Below are 25,816 nucleotides of genomic sequence, written 5' to 3' on the forward strand. Positions count from 1 at the left end.
GACTAGCTAATGTAGTAAATATGTCTGTAAAGCCTTGAATGGGAAACGACCCCAACTTCTTCTGTCAGTTTGGCTCTGAGGCCATGGTTCTGCAAGCAATGAGGCAAATGGAAGAAGCACACTGGGCTGGGTGAGGATGAGTTGGAAGACCCTACAACTTGGCATCTTTTTGCTCATCGCCCACTGGATCCCTTTCCCTGGCTATTACCAGGCTGCTCAAAGCTGTGTTCGCTTATGGGGGTTGTGCAACTGGGAGCAGGGGAAGGAGGGCTGGGAGCTCTTAAAGCTAGCACTACTGATGAATATGAAACCATAGTCTTGAAGTTTCTTTCCCATGATAGAGTATCAGTGTGTTTCTGGAGGACCTGAAAGCTGTGTTATCACTTAAAGTCAAATCAAGGCTGCTTCCTGACCTTTGCTTATTGTGCACAGAAGAGGGTTTGTTTGGGGAGGATATCTGGCAAAGAAATCAAGAACTAGGTTGTATCATGAAGGGCAGCAGATTATATCTTCCCCATGGAAAACAGTCATGTTCTTTCTGAGGGCTTGATACCTAAATCATCTTGTGTGTGTTTCAGTTTGCCAAGTGTGTGTGCGGTTGTAAGGAGGGACATGGAACGATTTCCAGAATGCTGTTGCTATTTGTAATTCCACATTGTTTGATAGTGTACAATAAAAAATGGAGGGAGGGGAATGAACCTCTAAGCACACTTCTTGGAATCTGGAATTAATGGATCACGTTCAACCTCAGAATAAAGGAACAGAGAACAGGAAAGCGAACTCAGCTCAACCTCAGAGCTGGAGGTGTAGGCTGTCATGACCAGAATGGTGTGTAGCTTAATGGTGTGCTGTGACTTCAGTAGGTCTGATCTTGACTCATCAAGGCTTGTTGGCTAAAGGTCCAAACGTACCAGATGTTCTTACTTAGAGAATGATCTGTAGGAATAATGTTATATTCTTACAGTGTCTGGAAATGGCAGTGTAAGGTACCAGAAATATTTAGCAAGTTTAGTCAGGACCCAAACTGCACACTAAGGCCTCTTTCCCCACCACAGACATGCTTGCTTTTTTTCCTGACTGAAAAGAGGAATTTTGCTGCACAACTATTAGAATGGATTCCTACATAACTCTTCCACTTAGGAGTGGAAAGAGAGGAAAAATATCTGTGTCCGACTGAGAATAAACCTCCCAGGAGCTTGTCAAGGTAGATTGTAATTATGGATGATAAAATTCAGCTATGAATAGAAGTAACTAGATGAGTAGCCCTGTGTTCTGCTTCATCTTTAATGTTATCCAGTCATTTTAGGTAGCATTTATAGCACTGATGGGCTTAGGTTGCTCTTTGATTAGAGGAAGTATTCTATACTGGGCTGAGCAACATCACTTCTTGCAATGCCCACAAATTGCCTCAAAAGCTTGATGCCACTTAATTAGTCTGTTGGACCCTACTCCTCAGAGTGTTATTCCCAAGTGGAATAACAGAAGGAAAATGGCTCTTGAGTCATCACAGTAAATGCATCTGATCAGGGTTTTGGCCCTGAGGTCACGGTTCGAGCAAAAGGCAATGTGCCTGCATGTAGGGGGAACTTTTCCTCTGTAGGCAGGAGAGCTTAAAAGGCTTCTAGAAAGTGTCAAAAACCTGTTCTTCCAGAGCTGAATGACGTCTGCTGAAAGGATCTGAAATGGGCTTTGTGAGGAGCCTGGGTCTATTTGGATATGCACTTCAGATCCTCCAAGTGGGTCCAGGAAGTAATATCAGAAGTAGTTCTTTATCATATTGTTACTACAGGCTCTTCTCATGAGAAAAATCCGCAGGCATCTTTAGGGTGCTTTGTATGGAAGCCATGGTTATTTCAATATGCCTGCATATCTTCTCACCCCCAAAAAACTGGTCCCAGAGAATAAAAGTTGCATGAAAATAGGCAGCACAATAAAGGGAAGGCACCACACAAGCGACTTGGCTGTGGGTGAAATTTTCTCATGAGTTTGCATTTTGTGAGACATGAAAGAATCCCCTCCCTCCCTCGATTTGGCAAGAGATGCACCAAAATTGACTATTTGAGATGAAGCCATCTGAAACTGGCTTTGTTAGTTCTGCTTCTCATGTAGCTACTGAGATTAATCAGGTGTGCAAGTTGGAGTCTTGCTGGATTTTTGCCTATTTCCAGGTTCTCAAGTAGTGGCAGTGATCCAAGGTGTCAGTTCACCAAGCTCAGGAGATGTTTAGTCCTCTCTTGTTAGGAGGCAGAAGGCTTCAATGGGCTTTAATTGTGTTGCACTTTAGGACTGCTCAAAACCTTTGTCTGGTTTGGGATGTAGCTGCTTGGCTGCACAGGGATATTTCTGGTGAGAAACACGTTCAGTTTGTGTTCTGAGCTAACTGGCTGCTGGCTGGTTCTCGGATATAAATGGGAGATTTGGGGTGGGGTTTTGTTCTAACTCATGAAATCTTTGCACTGGATTTTATCTGCTAAGGTTCTGATATTGTGCTCATCCCCAGCTAAAGGTCACAAAGGCAGCGCTGGCTTGGAACAGCAAGAAATCTGGGCTAGGATATCTGAAATAATCACTGCTCCCAGTGACCTGCCCTGTGCCTCTGAATGACTGAATATGAGGTAGAATATTGCTGAATGTCACGATTTACAGCCTGGCAACTTCCATTTATTTTAGCCTGCTGGATTATGATGTGGTGCTCTAGGAGCTGCGTGCAATTGTCCCGAGGTAACATCTTGCCAGATACGATCCTCTGGATTCCTGGGTCTAGTCTGATTGAACTAGAAGGAGGCTGCGGGCATGATGCTCTTGTACCTCTATAGACTCGAATCTCTTGGTTTTCAGGCTGTGTTATGAGGTCTGTGTGGCTCAGCCTGAGCCTGGTTGGGGCAGGAGCTGGCTGAGGGCTGGGAAAGGAAGGAGAAGTGTCCTATGCGCTCCTCAGCATCTTGGAGCACAAGAGAAGCATTTCATAATGCAAGTTGAACCCGTTTCGATGGTCTTTCCTAATTAGTTACATCGGAAAGGCCAAGGACCTTGCTGCTTTTACTGATTTTCTTTCTTCTTGTTTTTTCTTTCTTTTTCCTCCCCCTTTTGTCTTGCTTTCAGTTCACCCATCTGCATCTGGTCTTGCCCAGGCAGCTGCTGCTCTATTTGTGTGTTCCCTGGGGGAGCTCTGGTGCTCCTTTAAGATCTCCTGTTGCTTTGGGAATTCACCTTTTAGACATGGTGCTTCATTAGCCTCTCTCATTTATGTAGCACTGTGAGAAAAGATTTCCCCTCCCGAAAAGCAGAAGAACAAGTTTCCAGCAGCATGTGCTCCAGAGAAGAGTCTCTCTATGTAAATAGAGCAGGTTTAAAAGCCTCCTACCCCCACTATCCCCATGCACTGTTGCCTCTCCTCCCCTGCCTTGGTTTCAGCACAGTTGTTCCTTTTTGTTGCTGTTCATGAGAGAAAAAAAGAGCTGTTGAGGAGTTTTTTGACCATCGGGTTCTGTATTTCCTCATTTGCTGCCCCTCTCCCCCACTGGGTGTTGTGGGAGAGTCATCCCCTCTGCAGGCGATGGTGGGAACGGCCCCAGCCTCACTTATCACCAGTGACAAATCAATGGCAGCCTTCAGAAAGCTGCCCCCAGGATCCCTGCTCGGCCCAGCTCTGGAGCAGTGGGAGGCTTCCCTGGCAGATAAAGGACTCCTTGCAGCTCTGACTTGTTGCCTTAAATCTAAAGGAGGAAACCTTTTCATTCTCTTCATTGGCAGCCCCCTCCCTTCTAGATTTGTCTTGGGGAAGGTGTTGGCTGCTGGAAGGGGGGTACTTGAAGGGGGTGTGTGTGATGGGAGTGGGGAGCACTGGGGTTTGTAACTGTTTGTCTGTTTCCCTTTCACAATAGTCTGGCTAGAGCATGCAGAGCTGGGCTCACAAAGCCTCCCTGAAGCGCCCGGAGTCCCGCAGGGCTCCTCACAGTGCAAGTTTGCTGTGTGTATTCCTACCAACAATACAGCTGGGCCCAGCAACAGGCTCCAGCTTTGGGCAAATATTTCTACAGCTTTTCCCTAATCGCTTTTGAGGGGAGGAGGGTGAGATGGGCTTGAGAGCTGGGGGGAATCTGTCTATGTGAGGGAGACAAAACCAGAGATGGATGAAGGGGTTTATCTTTGGCTTCTGCGGTCCAGGCTTCTAAAGGGTGCCTTTGTCAGCATTCAGCATCTACACCAAAGCTTGAGAGGGTATGGAGGGAGGGCATCGAGTGTTGGTTCTGAGGGAGGGGGGGAGATTTATGCAGGCAACACACAATGGGTTGGGCTCAGGGAGTCTCCTTTTCTTGTTTTTCTTTTAGCAGGAGACATCAGTGACAAGCCCCTTCTGGGTGGCTTCATCCAAAGTTGGTGTAGGCTCAAAGCACGATCTTTTCTTGTGCTCAGTGTGTCTAGCTTGTTTCTGCTTAACTGTTCTGTCTGGTTTTATGCTTTACTTTGTGTTCCCTCTACTAGCTGTGAATGATCTCTCAATTTCTAGTTTATTTGATCAGAGTCCCAGCTCCAGATGTGGAAGAAATCAGAGAATTGATGTCTCTCTAAAGCAAACTATGGCAACTGGACTGTCTGATAGGTTTTGGCACTGGGAGTTCCCTGAGCCCATTACTGTAACCCTGGATAGTCAGGTAAGCTCATATCCATGTGGTGGTTCTCTCCCCCCTTTCCAAAGCTGCAGTGGAGATAGCTAAACAGCATGAAACTGCTTGATTGTGTTAAGAAGAGATCATATGAGCCCACTTCTCTGTAGCATTATGGGGAAAAAGGAAGCAGGCCACCTCCTTTAAACATGCCTTTGCATCCCTGCAGGGCTGGCAGCAAGTTTGGCATGCCCATGGTTTGGGGCTGAACTCTTACATTGGCTAAGCTGTGTGGCATGCATTATTTCCTGTGTATTAAAGATTCAAATGCCAGCTTAGACCTGATGCTCTTGTTACAGGAGGAATGATGCCAGAAGCATAATCCTTGTTCCAGATATATCATGTCAGAAATTAAACCTGGGGAGGAGATGCTTACCTGTGTCAGTATTCTCCAAGAACAGGGAGCACTCTTGCTCTAAGGTCATAGTTCCACAGATGTTTTACACTGAGTGTAACCAGGGGCTGCACATACCGAGACTGGGCTTCCTGAGCTCTCAGGCAGGCCTGGCTCATCTCCCGTTTCCAGTCACAGTATCATAGGCTCATAAAATGGTTTGGGTTTGAAGGGACCTTAAAGCTCATCCAGTTCCAACCCCTTCCACTAGAGCAGGTTGCTCTAAGCCCTACCCAGCCTGGCTTTGAACACTGCCAGGGATGGGGCAGCCACAGCTTCTCTGGGCACCCTGTGCCAGCGCCTCAGCACCCTCACAGGGAAGAATTCCTTCCTAATGTCTAATCTGAATCTTCCCTTTGTCAGTTTAAAGCCATTCCCCCTTGTCCTATAACTGCTTGCCCTTGTATATCACTACGTGCCCCCATGTCTGTTAAATCCCAGCAAAATTCCCAGATTGAATCCAGTCTCCAAGTGATCAGCAGAATTTAGTAAGTAAAGGCTTATTCTGTGTCAATGTGTAGGTGAATATACAGGATGAGTGAAGGCAAGGCTGCTATGCTGTGGTAAAGCTTGCAGTATTTCTTAGCGTGGATATAGCTTTCAAATAAGGGACATCATTGCCTCTCTTATTCTACCCTTGCCTACAGACAATTCCTTCTTTGTAGGAAGAAATTATATGCGTAATACAGACCTGATTCAAAATAATGTACATAACTGTCTCTATGGAGATTTTTAAGCATCCTTACCCTAACTAGTATCTGGTGACTTCCCCTTCTATAATATTTGCAGTGTAGGAGCATTCTGTCCTTAGAGCATCACAACTACAAGTGAGGCAAAGTTTGTAGGCAGAGAGAACAACTTTAGTTAGACCAACTAAGATGGCAGGAAAAATGGACAAGCTTTTGGGGGCAGTTTCTTGTGAGAACTGAAATAGAAGCTTCAGTCTTTACATGAGGTGCAAGTTGAGAACAGTTGCTTTGAGTTCAGGCTTGACTGTTAGTGAATTAGGAATTCAAGGGAAGGTTCCTGATGCCTCTGGAGCAGAAATGGAAAGGAGTAGTGCCATAGGCACCAAACCTGCCTCAATCTCTATCTGATATTCTTTTGAGTTAAGTTTGACCAGTTTCTAACTTTCCAGGTTGAAACTTCAGAGAGAGAAGAGTTTCTGCTTAAAGCTGTCTGTGAAGCTTCAGTTAGAAATGATTCAGTGAGGTTGGAGCATAAGGATAGAGAGAAAGTGACCTCTCTCCCCTGCCTCCTTTTTTCCCCGTGTTTAAAATCCTGCCATAGTGTGGAAAAGCTTGAGAATGTTTGTTAAACCTCCCATGCTGGGAAGGATCAACTATCCAGTGTAGGCTTGAGTTGAACAGAAGCTCTGCTCCAGGAGCTCTTGCCTACATAATGCTTTCTGAGCAGCTGCCTTCTGGATGGAGTGTTCCCTTGCTGGCCTACAGGCTGTGAGGAGGAGGAGGAGGAGGCAGCTACTTCTACTGGCTCTACGGGCTATTTCTGTGTGATATAATGAGTATTGAAGATGGTTTTGTGTGCAAGAAATAACACAGAGTCCCTTATGGAGCTGAGTCCCATCCCACAAGGCTGTAAAGCAGGTATGAAAGAACAGTCCAGCTGATGCCAAATAACAATCCAGGGATGCCAAATGCTGAATAAATAATACAACCTGATTTCCTGTTCAGATTCTTCCAGGCAGTTTTGAAGGGTTAACTTTTTGCTAGTTCTTTTCCATCTGGATCATTTTGCTTCTCTTTTGCTAGCAGCTTGCATCTGGGTATGTGTACTCAGTGGGAAGAGAAAGAAAGGTGACTGGGTGATTTGGATCAGATTTGAATTTCTGGGTGTTTGTGTGGAGGTAAAAAGGAAAAGTTAGGAGGAAAGAGTAGCAAAAGAGAATGGGATTGTGGAAGTAGGAAAGCTTGTAAGAGTGATGGAAAAGGCATAAGGGAATGTGGGCAGGTGGAAGGAGCAGTTATGAGATGGGTTATTCTGCCTTACACTCGTTTCCTTCATCTAGCCAGTTGCTCTTGCTTCTGAGTCCCACTTCTCTGTAGTGTCCACTTCGGTGTGTAGCACCCACAAAACAGCTTGTGTTTTTCAGGTCATTCTCTGTTGCTTGTCCTTTCTCTTAGGGAAAGAAGGGATTTGCAAGTTTGAGAGGCCTGAGGCTGACCTATTTGATGCAGGATTTTAATTCTGTGCCACCTGTGTTGTTCCACTTCCCTTCTGTTGTGTTCTATGAGCATCCAGCACTTCTGCAAACCCTGCCTTGGCTCTTCAGGTTGGATACCCAGGGGCAGAGGTTTCTGTCCTGGGACTATGGCTGCCTGAGATCTGTAAAGTGGAGCTGATGAAACCATTCACAGCAGTGAGATGTGAAGACAAATGAAGCTGTGTTTATGGACTGCTTGACTGTTGTAGTGATGCATGCCATGTAATGATTTTACATTCCATTCAGGACTTTGTGCTGCAAGTAATGTGAAGGTTTTGTGGTGTCGTAAAGCGCAAAAGGAGCCTGTTTAAAAGCTGTGCAGGTGAATTCAATTCTGGGATTTCATTAAAGCTTTTTTTAACTTGCTTATAATAGATCCTAAATGTCCTGTGTAATCAATAGCAGCTGGAGTTATTTCCTTCTGAAACATGCTGTATGAGGTACAGTCTTTCCCAGACCGTTGCTTAGTTCTGCATTCCAGGAAACAACCCTTTTAAATTCACACCTGTAAAAGTAAATTTACTAAAGCCTTCCAGGGTCTGCAACACTGGACCTGGTCCTTCACCTCCCTTCAATGGAGAGAGCTGATGTTGGGGAGTCATGATGTGTCTCTTTGCATGCTGGTTACTGACCCCTTTGTGGTTAACCTGTTCTTCATGAACCATTCAATTGTCTTAATGTTTTACACTGATATGTTTCCTGCTCTGTTGGGGAGTATATGTGTGTTTATATGCATATACTATAGAACCATTTCCCTCCTGTTTCTGCTTCTTCAGGAACAGGAGATCCAAGTCTTATAACACTGTGTTTGTGGCTTCTTTCAGCCTCTTTTGACTCATTCCCTGGTGAATGAGAAAGTCAAGTAAAGGCCACAGGTCCGCTCATGAAAAACACAGGGAACATGAGTTGAGATCCATGTTAACTTCCCCCCGGAAACTACCTCTCTGTAATTACAGTTCCAACATCCTCCAGAAGAAAAGGGCCCTGTCCTCCCTGCAGCTCCCCTGGCAAACTCGATGCTCCTTGCAGCAGGGAAACCAGGCATGGAGCAGTGCAGGTCAGCTGGGGCCTGAGAACGCTCCTCTTCTGTGTCTTCATTGCAGGAGGGGGGTAAAGGCTGTTCTTCTCCTTCACCCCCTTCTTGCCCCTTCCCTCAAATCTCCCAAGTAAATACAATTTTATTTTATTATATTGCTGCCTATCTGCTGTTGTTTTTCATACAAAAAAGGTGGAAGGGGCAAGAAGGAACGAAAGAGTCTGGCGACAGGAAGAGATGAATTGCTGAAGAATGACACTGGCAGGGACTATTGTTCATTTTAACGCTGGAGCAAGAGCAGAGAGAAACGTTCACACGCCATCCTTGGGCATCCTGCTGGGCAGGCTGGGAAAGGGGCATTCCAGCTGGTCATGAGATTTGGCTGCACAGATTGAATTGGGCTGAATAGAGTGCTCGCCGTTTCTTATTATTATTATTTTCCTTCTTATAAAGAAACCCACTGATTAATTGCAATGGAACCTGATTAAAGGGAGAGTCTGAAACCCACATAGACATTGCAGGCATAAAGCTGTCAGCCTACCAGCATGTGATAACTGGGCCTTAACCCTTTAGGAAGCTGAGGGGGGAGAAGGATGCTCACTGGAGTCAGCATTGCTCCTGTTTACATGTTGGCCTGGGAGAGGACTCATGTCATTTGGGAAAGGAGTTACGTGCACAGCAGGAGACCTGTAAACACTCTGGATCTCATGGAAGACAAGTGTTGGAAGAATGAAAATAAGTTTGGGGATATTGTTTGTGGAGAGGTTGTGTGGGGATTTGCTGAAATTTAGGCTGTATCGTAATAGTTTTGCAGATTTTAGCAGCTCATGGCCATATCTGCCTCACTTAATGTGCAATCCTGAATGTGATAATCTGTGAAGAGACCTCTAAAGTTCCATAGACTCTCTGGGGATGGATGCAAATGAACTTGGTAGAAATATGAATATACCTGTGGTGGATATAACAGAAAAACAGAGGTAAGTATTTGAAGGAGTGCTGTAGTCTGTGTGAGGACAAAGCTGTAGTTCAGCTGAACTTGGGGACTGATTGAAAGTGGACTGACAGCTTGGACATGCATTATCCAGCAGGGATGAGATGGAATTTCAAGATGCTTAGAGACCCCTTTCTATGAGTGAAAACTCTACATATTGGTTTCACTTCAGGTGTGGGGGGGAAAAAGTCCATGTTGTGGTACTTCTGGTTTTCTTTAACCAGTTTTTTATTCAGCTGATTTAATGTCTGGACATGGTTGAATGCCCTCTGCTCATTCTCTTGCTTCTTTAATACCATGTTTGTAGCTTGTTTCTTCTGTCAAGTAGCACAGATGGTTTATTCAAATAGACTCTTCAAGCTTTGAAAGGCGTCTCTGTGTTGTGGTGGCAGATTGGGAGGGGGGGCAAATGCTCTTGCCCCCCAGCAGTGTTCAGCTTCAAGTGTGACACATTAAAGGATGGCATAGAAGATCTTTAATGAGTGTGCTTTCCAGTTGTTTTATCCTTTTCTACGGCACCTGTGCACATGTGCGAGAGGTGGAAAGAGTGGAGATTCAGTTGGTGCAAACAAAGGTCCTCTGTGGGTTCTGGGAAGGTGACAGAGGGATTGCTTATTGCTGTCTATAGATCCTCATTCCTTCTAGTTCATAGAATCATAGAATTGTTTAGGTTGGAAAAGACCCGGAAGATCTTTGATTTCAACTGTTACCCCAGCACTGCCAAGTCCACTGCTAAACCATGTGCTCAAGTGCCACATCTACACATCCTTTAAATGCCTCCAGGGATGGTGACTGAACCCCTTCCCTGGGCAGCCTGCTCCAATGCTTGATGACCCTTTTGGTGAAGGAATTTTCCCTAATATCCAATCTAAACCTCCCTGGTGCAGCTTGAGGCTGTTACCTCTTGTTCTATCAGTTGTTACCTGGAAGAAGAGTCTGACCCCCACCTCACTACAACCTCCTTTGAGGCAGTTGTAGAGAGCAAAAAGGTTCCCTCTGAGCCTTCTCTTCTCCAGACTAAACCCCCCAGTTCCCTCAGCCACTCCTCATAAAACTCATTCTCCACACCCTTGACCAGCTCCACTGCCCTTCTCTGGACCCACTCCAGCACCTCAATGTCTTTCTTGTAGTGAGGGGCCCAGAACTGAACGCAGGGTTCAAGGTGCAGCCTCACCAGTGCTGATACAGGGGCACAATCACTGCCCTGGCCCTGATACAACATGATTTCTGATACAAGCCAGGGTGCTGTTGGCTTTCTCAGCCACCTGGGCACAAGCTGGCCCTTGTTCAGCTGGCTTCTGACCAACACCCTCAGGTCTTTTTCCATCAGGCAGCTTTCCAGCAGCTCTTCCCCAAACCTGTAGCATTGCATGGGGTTGTTGTGACCTAAGTGCAGGACGTGGAGCTTTGCTTTGTTAAACCTCATACAGTTGGCTTCAGCCCATCAATCCAGCCTGTCCAGATCCCTCTGCTGAGCCTTCCTACCCTCCAGCACATCAACACTGCTTGCAGCTTGCTGTTACCTGCAAGCTTACTGAGGGTTTGCACTCAATCCCTGCATCCAGATCATCAGTAAAGATATTAAACAGAAGTGTTGAGCCCTGGGGAGCACCACTTGTGACCTGCTGCCAGCTGGATTTCACTCCGTTCACCACCACTGTTCAGGCTCAGTCATCCAAACAGTTTTTCATGCAGCAAAGAGTACACTGTCCAAGCCATAAGCAGCCAGTTTCTCCTGGAAAATGCTGTGGAAGAGTGGTGTCAAAGGCTTTACTGAAGTCTGGGCAGACAACATCCACAGCCTTTTCCTCAGTCACTGAGTGGGTCACATTGTCATAGGAACTTTCTGCAATGCAAGATGCTCCCTTCCTTTGCATGTCCTGCATCTTTTCCATTGGAAGCTACCAGTGTAGGCTGTGCTATCGCTGGCTTTGCTTCATAGGAAAACAACTGTCAAGTTGTGGAGTCTTCATGTTCACCTGCTTCCTACTGAGAAAAGGAGAGGAAGAAAAACATGTCAAAATGGGTGTATCTTTAAACTCTCTCTGTATAAACATTTGTATTAGATTGAGTGAGTATTCAAGGCAAGAATGGCATTGTGTTGAGTCCCTACAGATCATCAGTAGAATGGAGAACAGCATCAACAGGCAGGGTCTTGCACTGTTTTGACTGCATCCTCTTCATGAAAAGAGAGCCTGCTGCAAGAGCTGCTCCCACAGGCAGCTTTGTACCACTCCCTCTGAGAACATGGGAGCTGTTGAGATCCCAGCCAAGGAGGCTGGAAATATCTGTCTGCTCTTGGCTGACCAAGGATAAGAGTCCAGTTTCATGGTAACTCAGCATTGACACAGCGAATGAGTCAGGCGTTGAGAGAAAAGTAGATGAGAACCACTGTAAAACCCCATGAGCAAGTAGGGCCTAAAAACCCTGCTTTTCACTATGTGGGGGGTTGGAATGCACAAAAATCATCTTGCTCGTTGCTCTCTTCCCATGTCTTGCTTCTTATTTCTCTTTTCTTCTGTTTGTTTGTGGCTTCCCTTCCTTCCTCCCTGCCACCTACTAACCCTGAGGTAGTCCCTTCCTGCAGCTCTGTTAACGTTTAACAAATTTCCCTCCAGTTCCTATGTTTCTCTTGGCTGTAGCTCAAGGCAAACTCCCCAGATCCAAAACTAATTCAGGGCTCTGAGCAACAGTAGCATTTAAACGTTGGCTTTGTGCCATCAGGCGGGCAGCCTCTTCACTGGGAAGAAATCTAATTCCAGTGTTTATTAGGTCAACGGTGGCCTCTGGACTGGACTTCCCTTGATGTTGGCCTTTTAATGATTATAAGGCTAATACAGGAACTTGGGAACCCCAGGAGGGTCTCAGGAGCCTGGTTCTGACCTTTTTTTTTGGGGGGGGGGGGAAAGCAGGATTTGGATCCACTTCATTTTGGTCGGGGAGCAGAGCAGCGAAGTGGAGCGGGAGGAGGTGTTAGTGTGACTTCCCAAGCAGCGTGTGTAAATCCTTCCACCTTTGTGCAACAGCGACTTTGATTTCCTGCCAGTTTGTTGTAATGAGCTCTCTGGGGTAAGGATCGAGGCTGGGCAGAGCAGATTGTGCCCTGGTTAAGAAGGGGACTGGGACCAGGTAGGATCTGTGTTAATTTCTCAGTTTGGCCACAAGCTCTTTGGGAAGTCACTTCAGGCTCAGGTTTCAAGCATGAAGAGTGCTTGCGGTGGGAGGTATGAGTGCTTGGTAATACTGAGAGTCAGGCCTAAATCTCTTTGGCCAGATGTGTGATGATAGTTAAATGTCTTATTTTCTGTTGATTTTAGGTGACTTGGGTACCCAAATACTCACAGATCTGTACTTTTGGGCTTCTGTTTTCTGAATTTAAGATAGTATTTCCCAGCTCTTAAGAGGTGTTGAAATTGTTCACTAGTAGAAGGCAGCACTCTGATGCTGTAGTAGTAGAGGCCACACACACACCTGCATAGATGTGGTTCCATAATTAGGCCATTTGGGTTTTTGTGCATCTTCCTCCCCCAGCCTCAGTGCTGTTGCTGTTATTTCACTGAAGGTGAAGGGGCAACCCAACGTGAAGAGTTTGACATTGGCTCTAAGGCATCTTCTGGTGCTTTTCACTGTGGTTAATCTTTTCTGGGGTGTGAGTATGAATGAATTTATGGGTTTGCGGAGGCAGCACCTGAGACTTTCAGTTGGAGCAGAGGAAGAGTTTTGTGACCACTGTCTAAGTGTTGCAAAGGAGTTTGAAATCCAGGTGCTGTGGGAGGTGTAGGTTGGTACTTTGGGAGCTGCCTAGAAAGCAAACCAATGTGGGTGGGCTGAATAGGGGCTGATGTGCACCAGAGCTGCCCTCCAGTAACCCCAACACTAATGTTCTTGTTTTTCCTGTTGGCAGGTCTATTGGAAAGACCTTATCCTGTCTGAGCCCATAAAGCATATTTGCATTAAGCTTGTGTTTTTGAGTGCATGTGTGTATATATATCGCGTGTGTGTATATATATTAAGAATTGTTACTGGTAAAGGTTTCTTCCTTACTTTTGAGTTAATCCAGGTCTCTGGTAGGCAGCAGAGTTGCTGTGATGTCTCTGTGGTTGTGTGGTACCTCTGTCTTTGCCAAACCCAGCCCTGTTCTTCCAGCTCAGTCTGGCCAGTTAATAATTGCCCCTTTGCTGCTCATCCTCTGAGGGCAACATAATATCATGTGTGGGGTTATTTTGTAGAAAAGGACATACAGAACAGCTCTCTTTGTCCCAAGATAGCTCCATTTATCTTGTGGCTTGTGCTTTTGAAGTCCTCCTGCCTGTGGGATTGCATAAATGAGCTTCTGCCTCCTTATTGCCACAAAACCGCACTGTGTATCCTATCCCTTCCCTAGAGAACTCCTCTGCTAAGCAGAGCTGTTGTGGTTGGCTTCCCAGTCTCTTGTGTGGCAGAGAGCTGGAAAGCTACAAAGCTCAGATGCTGCACCACTAACATGATGGCCTCTTTAGAGAAGACCAAAATAAACTCATGAAAATGACCCTGTAAGAGAACAGTCTCTGTCTTGCCCGGGGACCTGGCCTTTTCTGTGTTGTGCCATAATGATGGGAAGAATCTGACTGCAGCCCACAAAGCCAAAATGGGCTTTTTTTGCAGGCAGAACTCATCCCCTTATACTGTGTGCCTGAACAACTGCAGTCCAGTTAGAACATCAGGTTCCCTGAGAGGGAGGTCTTTACAATGCTTGCAGGGGTGTATAATTATCCATGTTGATGTGTTCTGGGACTGATCAAGAGAGAGGAACTTGGCTTTTGTCTTGAATACGTTAAATGAACATAAGAATGGTCTGGGTTCTAGTTTTGGAGGAATGTGGGGCATATGTTCTGAAGAGCAGAATGTCCTGACAACTGGTCCACTGCCTAGAGCATCTTAAAGATGAAAGGAGCTGGTTGGTAATTTCCTGTGGGATAGACTTACATAGTGTATTTCAGAGAGGCAATGCAGGGTGAACCTCAAAGTCCAGGTCAGAAATGCCTTCTGAATGTGTTGTGAGCAGGGTTATGGGTGCTTGGTAAATCCAGAGAGCACTGGACAAGCACTGGTGCAGTAGTTAACAAAGATCATAAGTGATGTGGGAGGGGAAGCTAAAAAGAAGCTTCTGAATCTAAAGAGAAAGGAGCCAATTTCTTAGAGAATCTGTGGTAAGGAGGTGGCTGGGTAGGATCCTTTGTCTTCTGAATTTTCCCAAGGACGTTTACCAGGCTTTAATTCCTGCAGCCCAGACTGGAAAATACCACTTTGAGTTTTTCTTGGTTCCCTAAAGCCACTGAGCACTACTTTTCAAGAAAAGATGGCAACAGTGCTTCCTCCTCTTAGCTGTCCTCCTTTGAGCACTCTGTTCTCCTTTCCCCTCCATCCCAAGCCAGCTTAGTTTCTTGTGAAACTGCAATTAAACCAAGGCAGTTTACAGACAGTAGATTAACATAAATGGGCATTAATTTCAGCTTGCCTTAATGCTGTGACCTGTAACTGGTTCTTCAGTAGCATCTGCCAGAGTTGGAGGGCATTACTGTTCAAGAGTACATGCGGGCAGGAAGATGTATGGCTGTCCTCTATGAAACTGAAAACTTAGTGGGCTCTTTCCTTGCTTTTTAGCTTGGGTCAGGTTGGGTTAGGTTGGGTCAAGTTTAGTCCATGCACAGTGAGATGACAGCTATGTCTGTCTCAGCTGTTAAGCAAGGATTCAATAAAATCCCAAAGATGCAGCTTGGAAGAGGATATGACAGGGATGGGAGCAGAAACAGTGAATAGTAGAATGGTAGAAAAGCACCACAAGTTTGTTTGCCTTAAAAGCTAATACTTGGGTTACTTAAACTATAGGAAGTGAAGTACAAGAGGGAGGAATGCACGGATGCAAACGAGACTTTTGCTTTCTCATGTTGCTGGTGTGAGTGACAGACACCAAGCTGGTTTTGTTGTAGGCTGTTTGTGTTCATCTCCCTGCAGTGAAGGATTTCAAAGGTTCTGAAACAGCTCTGAAGTTCTCATTCTTCCAGGTTGCTCCTCCGAAGTGATAGAACATACTCTTGCTGTAACTGTAGTAAACCTTGGCTGCTCCTCTAGCTGAGGTATTTAAGGTAGGATAATTGCTTCAAGTATTTACTCTGCTGCTTTTGCTGACTCTTGCAGGTGGATTGCTGCTCTTTGTGATCTGTCACCAGCAAACCCCAAGTTAGGCAGTTTAAAGCTAACTTGAGTAGATCTACGGTACACTTGAGGGGCACAGTGAATGAAACAGACCTTTCTCACTGTCTGTAGCAGCAAGGGCATGGGTCTGTTACTGGGGTCTTGGTGAGAGCCTGCTCTGCCCAAATCTTCCTTCTGAAGGCTGTACATGGCAGCATTTGTATAAAGTGGTGCTTTGCCTTTAGAGCAGTAAGTGCACATTGGTTGTCCAAAATTTGAGAAATGTGGATATGGATCACACAGCTGCCCCAGATTTATACAGCAGCTGCTATCACAGAAGCATCCTCTGAGATCCATAAGAATAGAAAGTGCTTAGATTTTTTTCCTTTTGGATCATTCCTTGTATTCTGCAGCAGATGCCAGTAGAGCTTTTTATGTCCCTGTGCTCCCTTTGTTTCCTTGGTTCAATTTATTTGCAGAAGAGAAGGATGAGAGAAATCAATCTGTGAATCAATTCAAAAGTTAAAGGAAAGCCTTTGGCATTTAAAATACCAATGTTTTCTGCCCTGTAACCGGGAAAACCAACTCCACCACTTGTCTTGATCAATGTAGCTTATCTCCATGGCTTTGATAATAGTAGAAGGATTTCTGAGCGCTCAGCAAGCTCCCTTCTCAAGCGCTGTCGTGCTAGTCAAACTCTTCGGTGTCTACAACAGGTGAAATATATCAGAAGTATCTTCTTCCTATGGATTACCTCTTTCAAACAGCAGGATACTTCTCGAGCTGGCAGTGGGCAATTGTCTGGCATTGTGAACATCTCCTGGTAACATTTCTGCTGTTGTGCCAGTATTTTCTCCATTTTAGTGTCTGCTGTGCTGTATGATTCATGACAAACGAGAAGTAAATTGCTCACAACCCTTATGGGACAGGAAAGGATAGAGGTAGTTAGTGTGTGGTTGTGAAAAAATACCCAGTGAAAGCAATGGAAAGTTGTGTGTCTCATGTTGCTGAGGTGACTAACTCTTGCAAAGCATGATGTAGGCTTAAGGTAGTATTTTAAAGTGTTTGTCTAGTGTGTGAAAGGGTTTGAGTCACGTAGCTCTGGCTGCCAGGCTGTGGTGGTTCAGCTAAACATTCCCCCGCTGGTCTACAGCAGATGATGGTATTTCTGAATGATGTTATGCAGCAGCAACCTTTTATTGTTGTCTGTTTCTGAGTGCTATTTCCTTTCTTTTTAATGTGCTTGAGTACAATAGTCCTGCAGGACAAGTAATTTAGTGCTGTGGGTGAACACTTCTTATCTGTACCTTGGATTCTTCATTGCAGTTCTCTGTTGACATGCAGTTGCACAGGAGCTTGCAGCTACCTAAGGAAACGCCACTCCAGGCTAAAATCAACAAAGTGTGTTTCTCGATGGCATCCTTGAGGTATCACTCTGCACTTCATAATAAAATAGGGATGAAATCCTCTCTGCCTTAGAGAGAGTATCCACAGATAATGAAATGCCAAGGCTGAAGGGATGCTTCTAACAGTAAAAGGAGGAATGTTTCACAAGGTAGGAAGCACAATGCTCTTGTTCCATTGGGATCCAAGTTCAAATGTAGGAAAACTTAGTTAGTCCACAGAAAAAATGTAAATACATGGGTTAAAAGGGTTTAGGATGCTGAATCTTTTCAAGCAGGGCCTTGGAGATGAGAAGCAGGATGTCAGGAATGGTATAATGCAGCTCCTGACTTTTTGTGGTCTTTGTTTTACCAGGAGTTTGTGAAGATGAAAACAGAAGCTCCCACTATCTGATATTTTTGAACACACTTGTAGGGAGAACAGGAGAAACATCATCTTAAATTGCGATTGTTTGAAAGGCTCAAAGCCCTTTGTAGAAGATGTCTATTTCTGTTGACATTGGACATGACACCTGAAGCAGGCTGATACGGTGCTTGGTTTCTTGGCTGGCAGCAGTGATTGGCAGGCGTGCAGAGCTACAGAACAAAACCTGCATTTCTGACATCTCTGACAGCTGCATATGTTTGAGGGAACCTTGTAGTTAAGGAAAGTGGGACATGTGCCATTTAATGGCAGGTAAATATGCTGAAAGCATCACAGTGTGGTCACACTTCAGACCAACAGATCCAGAAGCCAGAGCTGAAATGTTTTACCATTTCTTACAAAGTAGGTCTGGCGCTACCAGGAAAGAGCTGCGTAGGGATCTGAATTGAGGACCAGGGGGAAAAGTCACTCAGATATGACTTTCTCTTACCTGGCCTCTCTATCGCCTGATAGAATTCCTTAGTTGCTTCAAAATAGTTGTCATCTACCTGATAGCTCTTGCCTGCCTTTGGACAGGGACTTCGGGCTGAGATTTTGATGTGCTTAACATGCTTTGGGGTTGGAAAGCTCCTGTTTCTATCCAGGGACTCCATGTGTTGTCCACTATGCACTACTTCTATAGGCAACTGCAGGGTTGCTCAGGAAACAGGGGATAATAAAAGTACTATACAGAAAAAACAAGCAACCAAACCAAACCCAACAGACTTGGCAGTCATTGCCTATTGTCTGATTGCAAGAACTAAATACTCAGCAGGGGAAAAAAGTGCCACATTGGTTTAGGCTTCAAACAGAAGCTGTTTGAAGTCCTAAGGGAGCAGAGTGCTGTAACACACCTTTGATAAACAGTTTGCTGCTGTTGTTAGAACATGTTGTTTAATTTCTCTATATCAGGCTTACACCCCAACTCTGCACAGGGAGGTGTTTTCTTCCTCCATAATGTTACACATGCATATTTAGCCTAAAGTTGTTTTTGGGCTGCCATATTGTGTCATAACGTAAAGCCATAATGTAATGGCTAAGTTGCCTTTATTATTGCTCCTTGAATTCTCCAGGCATTGCTGCATCCCAGATTTTTCTTAGCATCTGAGTATCTGTTTCAAATTATTTTCCACCAGATGCACTAGATTTAAATAAAGAAAGAAAATTAAAAGATAGAATCTTAATTTCCTGCCCATAATTTTAATCTTCTAAGGTCCCTTCTATATTATTTCTTTGTCTTCTGTGTGTCTGTAGAAGAATATCTCTTCTTTTGGCATCATTTGCAGGCTCCTTGAACATGACACTTGCTCTCTCTTTCAGCTCATTAATTAAGTTATTTAATAGGACTGGATCTAATGCTGACCCATGTGATACCTACTGGCCATCTTTACCCCCTGCAGCGTGTCTTGCTGCCATTTCTCATTATCTTTTGTTCATGGTCCCTCAGCCGATCTTTTTGATCTGGGTGTGCTAGTAACCCAGCCAATTGGAATTGGGTTTTGACCAGGATTTCATGGCAATAATACTGTCCCTTCAGCTGCACCTTCTGTTCAAAGACTCTGGGTATGTAGAAGAACACATTAAACATAAAATCTTCATTCACTGTGCTGATGTAGTAACAGTAGTCTTGCTTCTACAGGGGACGAAGTGATTTTGTCAAAGGCTGTTGAAGGTATGGATAGAGTTAGGATGGGTATCTAGAGACCTCTGTTAGAGTCATATTGTTTATTGCAAGGTGTTTATGACTTGTAGGATTTGGGAGAAGGAACTGTAACAATTGCTTTTTGATCCTTGGGAGTCTTTTTATGTTCAAATCAAGTCCTTCTTTTTCCACAGTTGTTTGTACACGTGCTTTCCTTTTCCCTGGGTGCAGGGTGAGGTTTTCAGTGAGGTGGATAGTCTTTACTGCTGTAGGATGAGGTCACCTTGGACAGTCAAATGTAGAATTATAGAATGGTTTGGATTGGAAGGGAGCTTAAAGCCCATCCAGTTCCAACCCCCTGACATGGGCAGGGACACCTTCCACTGGAGCAGATTGCTCCAAGCCCCTGTGTCCAACCTGGCCTTGAACACTGCCAGGGATGGGGCAGCCACAGCTTCTCTGGGCACCCTCTGACTGCGCCTCAGCACCCTCACAGGGAAAAACTTCTACCTAATGTCTAAACTAAATCTCCCCTGTTTAAGCCCATCACCCCACTACAGTCCCTAATGAAAAGTCCCTCTCTGGCATCCTTGTAGGCCCCCTTCAGATACTGGAAGGCTGCTATGAGGTCTCCACAACATCTTTTTAAAGACCTTGTACCTCTTGACCCATGTAGTGTTCCTGAAAATATGCCTTCTGTTCCAGTCTTGCTCTACCCTGTGCATACAACTACTCCACCAATGAGTTTGCACTTTGATTGCTCACTTATTTTCTTTAGGTCCTAATTAGCAGATGTCCTGTGGAATTTCTCTTCCTTATGCTTCCTATTCCTTGTGGTCATATCAAGTGTAACATTTTTCAGGTCTAAATCTCATAGTTTTTCAATTTCTCATGGGAACTGACAGCCTGAGAAAGTTGGGGCTGTTGAGCCTGGAGAAGGCTGTGTGGAGACCTCATAGCAGCCTTCCAGTATCTGAAGGGGGCCTACAGGGATGCCGGAGAGGGACTTTTCATCAGGAACTGTAGTGATAGGACAATGGGTAACGGGTTCAAACTTAAACAGGGGAAGTTTAGATTGGATATAAGGAAGAAGTTCTTTACTGTGAGGGTGGTGAGGCACTGGAATGGGTTGTCCAGGGAAGCTGTGAATGTTTCCATCCCTGGTGGTGTTCAAGGTCTGGTTGGACAGAGCCTTGGGTGACATGGTTTAGTGTGAGGTGTCCCTGCCCATGGTAGGGGGGTTGGAGGTAGATGATCTAGAGGTCCTTTCCAACCCTAACTATTCTATGATTCTGTGGTTCTAACTGAAGGCTGTGCTTAGTAGTGTGCTTCTCCCTAGAGCTTTATTCAGCCATGTATTTAGTTGGTTCAGGACAGAGGTATCTGCATTTGCAGACTGAGAGCAGTACTTCTGAGCCTGGGAAGCTTTCATTCCCACTTGGAGACTGCCAGAGTAGACACAATACTCAGTCACCAAAACACTGTAATATCTCTGACCTTTCTGCTCTGGTTGTTGGTGTTTTGTTTGGATTTACTTATTTACTCATTTATTTTTAACATTACTTCTATCACATTCTTCCTTAAACAAAACTGAAACAGTTCTGTTAAAAGCTTTGCAAACTTTTGGCTTGGTTTTCCTAGGGAGGTTATTTTACTGTAGGCAGGCATCAAATACTTGGAGGCCGTGAGGATACCCAGTCAGAACTGCTACGGATGCTTCCAAAAAGAGGAAACTTGGCTTTTATCAGTGTGTGGTGCCCCTTCTGACATCAGACTGTTATGCTGTAATGTTGCCTTTGCTGTATCTGCCAGCGGAGCTCAGGGCTTAAACAATGGTCAGCAAATCCCTCTTCTAAAGCTGGATTAACTGTACTTTCCTACAGTGGAAACTGCTATTTGGGTAAGAGAGAGGAATCCAAAATTTTCATTTTCCCTCAAGATAGGCAAGCAAAGAAAGCTGCTTTGCTATAGAAATACTGGGGGAAGTGCTGGATGAAGAAGGAAAACACATGAGCTGTACTATCTTCTAACCATCTGCAGTGTTAAAGGTCTGCCCTCATCAAGGTGTATATGTGATGGGAATGCAAAAGTGAACCTGGCCTGGAAGTGGAGAACGAGGGAGAATGATGTCTGACACAGACCTTCTAACAACAGGAGTGCAAGGTGTTAAAGAGACTGTTAAAGGCTGTGCTGCACAATTCCCTGATTTTAACACTGAATAAACAGTCAAATGCTCATGGGTTCTTAAAGTACACAAATAAGAAATGAAGCGCATCTGTTGAAGCCAGGGCACAAGATTCCGATGCTTAGTCCAAATTTGTTCAAAAACCTTCTGCTGAGATCCTTCCCCTGTTTCTCTGGGGAGAAAAATCACAGCCTTACACCCGTCACTGTTAGGATTTAACTTTCTCTCATGTTCCCTTTGATTCCATTATTCCTATGCCAGTTTTTCTGCATAGTTCTGGAGTTTTTCCTCCTTGCCACTCTCTCAGATATTTGTATTTTCACTTTCTGTATTCTGCCAGGGATTTTTATATAGAAGGATTACAGTTGTAAAACTGGTCCTATCATCTTTTTGGTTGTGTCTCTCATATATTGAGGTTGCAGGAAGATTTTCGACTTCCATTGAATGTCTTCTGTAGGCCATGAAATGCTGACTTAGGTGCTTGCCCATGGAGGTGAAAGGAACCCAGATCCATGTGTGATTCAGTCCTGGACCAAAGGAATGATTGGTTTTTCCAGAGGTTTCTGATTCTGAGCTGAACAGTCTGCAACTGTAGATCATGCCAAATACGTCCATAGTGCTGGGATTTTGAAACCCATTGGTGCTGTTTTCCTGGAATGAAATGGATACTTAGCCATGGAGAGCTATGCTGCTCTTTGTTACAGGCACATGTAGAGGTGCAGGATGGCACGGGCAAACTGATGTCTGTCAACTTAATGCCACTGCTTTAAAAAATGACAGTAGGAATTTTTGTGTTGGGATAAAGAGGGAAAAGATGCAACTACCAGGGAGGTGTGGAGCAGGAGAGGCTCTTATGTCATCAGATCTTGGTTCCTGGAAAGAAGGAAAATGTGGCAGGGCACCATGGTGTTGACCATAGACGGCAGGAGGATGTTCATGGCATGCAGTTGTTCATGCAGTCTTCATAGTCAACATCTGTTTGAGGAAACTTCAGCTATCTTATGGGACTTTTGCTGGAATGTTGCCAGGGCCTAGCAGAGCTGATGGACCCTGAAGAACAGGAATGTGTTCATCTCAGCAGAAGAAAGAAATGCTCTATAGTAAGATCAGTCACTGAGCAGAACAACCTCCTTAAGGACATGTTAGAGTCCCCGTTGCTGGAGGTTCTCAAGATGTGACTGGGCAAGGTGCTAGATTATCTCATCCAGGCTCCTTTCCCACAAAAGGTTGGACCAGGTGATGTTTTGAGTGAGGTCTTTTCCATTCTGGGCTGTTACATGATTCCATGTTGAAGCAACAGCCTGTAAATGTTGAATTGCTACAAAATAGTGCTAAAAGCTGCCATCTGTCATTACGGAAAAAAAGGAATTAGCATCTCTACTTTTGGAATAAAGCATGTCATCGGGATTTAAAAGCAATAGTGTTTTCACTCTTCCCTAGGAATCTGCTGTCCCTAACAAAACAAAGGCTGCCGAGTTCAGTTTGGATAATTACCCTGTCTATTTAATAAGCTTCATTTGTCATATCAATGTTTCTGTGAATCTATGGCAAATACAGGGCTCTTCTGTGACAGCTTAAGCCCCTCAAAAAACCTGATGTGCCGAAATGACAGGGTGATTATTGACTTTGGCTTTTCAGCCAGAAATGACATAACTGCTCTGCCAACTTTAGGCATAAAATTACAGAGATCCTAACTATCTTTTATTGGAAGGAGGAGGGAGCCCACCCTGGCTCAGGAAACGTTTCCTTTGTCAGATAAACATGGAGATGGGGAGGGTATTTGGAAGGAATCTGAAGAAACAGAGCATAGCATGCTAAATTTAAGGTGATGGCAGATGTTAAGTAGGAGGCCTGTGTTTAGACTGACTTCCTGTTTTTAAAATCCAGAGGCTGTTTGTATAATGCTTTGCTATGAAAACTGTTTGGATATTGGATCCTGCTGCTCTTGCATCTGGAGGGAACTAGCTACAGACACTGAAGATGCTTTTTTGGTTGCTTGTATACATGGGCAAGTGAGAGTAGGAAACTTGTTTGGTGGTTGCATGAGGAGAGCCCAGGAAAGTTGAGTGGAGTCAGCTCAGGCTGGCAATGACTCTGTTCAGTTTTGGGGTATTTGGTATATATTACATTGTTAAAATGGTATGTTCTGCATAAGTGAAATGATTTTTGAATATAGAAGGTTGGTAAAATGTCCAAGCCTGCAGTTTGATGAAAATTGCTTGTCATGGCTAAGCCCAGAGGTAACTCTCATTGTTCCTGCGCCAGAAGAATGTGCAGAAGTGTCAGTAGGCACATCTGCTTTGATTTTTGGTGCAGTTAACGGCAAGTGCTGGTTTCCATCCTGTTCTGTACCCCTGACTAACTGGGATTGAAATGTGACACTGGATGTTTATTTGCACACTTGGTCAGTCTTTTGTCTCACACTCCTTGTTTTTAACGAGGGCTCCCCATTAAAGAGTAAGTCTTCCACTGAGACTTCTCGCACCAAGAGCACTTACTTCTGCTTGGGGGAGTTGGAGGAAACATGATTCTCATCTTTATCCTTCCTGTTCCTCTGCTGTTGCGGATATAGTTACAGGGTAATATCATTTGACCACTGGGAAATAATCATGGGACACCAAGGGGGAAATACTGTCCACATTGAAGTCTTTCATTCAGCCTGTTTGTCTTACTGAATAAAGACTAGTCATCCAGGATTGCTTCTTTTGATACTATTCATAAGTTGGAATTAGTGTGCTCTCCACACAATGATGTGCTTTACTTGTCGAAGTGTAAGACTAGGGCAAATTGTGGTTTATAATATAAATACATCGTTATAATGACTAGAAGATTAGTTGCCTTAAAGGTCATAAATCACAAAGCATCAGAATCACAAAGTTCATAATTTGGACTGATTAAGCAAAGTATGCTTAGTAGAGATACAGGCTGGTGTGTATGGAGATGGTTGGCATCTGGGTCACAATGTATCCTTCAGCTTCCAGCAGTTTCAATAGGATGGTAAAACACAACCAGAGATGGAGGTGATTGAACATAGCAACTTTAGGGAAGTAGGAAGAACTGATTTAATACATATGTGTGTGTATACCTATAACCTGATATCAGCAGCAGCTTTTGAAGATAACAGTATGTTTGACAAATCAGCAGATCAAGCTGCAGTTTACAGATTAAGACAGCTGCACTGATTCTTTCTCTGCTGTTGCAGAGCTGTACCTCTGTGCTGCTATTCAGGAGCTAAAATAGCTCATGCTTACTTTTCCCCTCCAACTTGTAGTTATCCTTATCCAGAAATAAATCATTAAATATATTCCCTTAAAGAATTAGTTGCCTTGATGTCTGATCCTTTCCTGTTGGTGAAACTGCCCTAAGTCATCGTGGAGCCAGTCACTAGTACTCGTGCATTTGACTTTTTCTAAGGGTAATGAGGATGATGATAATCTTGGTGTACTCCAACAGGAAGGAATATTTGAACTTAAAGTAGCAGGAATAAGTGCTTTGGGGTGATGTTGAGGACATTGGTAGAAAAATTGCTTTGGAAAAGGGGATTTAAATAGCAGCTATCTTGGATACAATGTGCAGTTAGTACTGCCTTTCTAAATAGTGGTGAGTAACAGCAGAAGGTGGTTTGTCCTGATTTTCCTGTGCTGCCAGTTTGAAGAAACCTGTTTGATTTTGGGGGAGGTTTGTGGTTCTTCTGAATTTCCTTGTGTCTATGTGTAATAGTTAAGATATGTTGCATAGATGATGCATTGCTTTTCCTTAGGGATGACTCTGCTGCTTTTTTTGCCTTCTCGCTCTACATCTCCTTCTTGCTGTCTTTTTGAGTCAGCCTTTGTCCTGGCTATACCCAGTAAGTCCATTGAGGATCTGACCACTCTGCCCTCTTTCATTTGCCATTCCTTCTTTCTGTTCCTTATTCACCTTATGTTCTTCCTGCCTCTATCCCTTGTTACACCAGCTGTCAGCCAGTTTCTCTGACATACAGAGTAATCCTCAGCCAGTTTTGTTGCAGAGGAAACTTAGGATGGAATTCTTCCTCAAGCAAGGAGTGTATCCCTTCTAAACCTAAATTGTAGCTTATCTTGCACAAGTGGATGTCTTATCTGGGGGGCATTCTGCTTATTGAGAGAGCTGAGGAATAATTACATGCGGGTTTGCAGATACTGCTTTTCTCAGTTAGAATGGAAAGTAAGAAAATTTTTCCTTTCTGCGTGTGTGTGCTTTGGTTGTTACAGTTCATGGTTCATCATGGATACACTAGACATAACTGAGATGAGAAAGCCTGCAAATAGTTCAGGGTTTATAGAACTACCCTCTGTACTTCTTATGATCTCTTGTTTAATCTGAGGGCTTTGGGTTTGTTTGAATTGCAGAAAGAAGGCACCATGCAAAAAGAATCCAGTCCCAGACAAGCCTGAGGGAGTTTTGATTGATAGACTAATCATTTGTTTAACGGTGATATTGATTATATAGTCAGCTAATGCCAGACAGAAGTTCAGCCATGACCTTTTCCTTTGGAGAGGTGGGCTATAGCCTGTTCTGTCTATCCAGACAGAGATTTATTAAGAAAATGTGTGGGATAACAGTTTTCTTTGCACAGGGCTGAGAGTCAAGAGCTGTGCAGAGTGGTGTTCTGGAGCTGGGAGAGGGCAAAAAAGGGTTGGGAGCTCCTTAAGCTACCTTTAAGGATGGAAAAAATG

The 25,816-nt window shown here is 44.4% G+C and overlaps 1 protein-coding gene across 1 annotated transcript in view; it reads left to right on the top strand.

Moving 5' to 3' along the window:
- The window catches only part of LRP4 (LDL receptor related protein 4), an 81,775-nt gene that overhangs the window by 14,911 nt on the left and 41,048 nt on the right, over positions 1–25,816 (top strand). The window lies entirely within an intron of this gene.

Source organism: Melopsittacus undulatus, chromosome 4 (genome assembly GCF_012275295.1).
Source record: "Melopsittacus undulatus isolate bMelUnd1 chromosome 4, bMelUnd1.mat.Z, whole genome shotgun sequence".
NCBI lineage: Eukaryota > Metazoa > Chordata > Aves > Psittaciformes > Psittaculidae > Melopsittacus > Melopsittacus undulatus.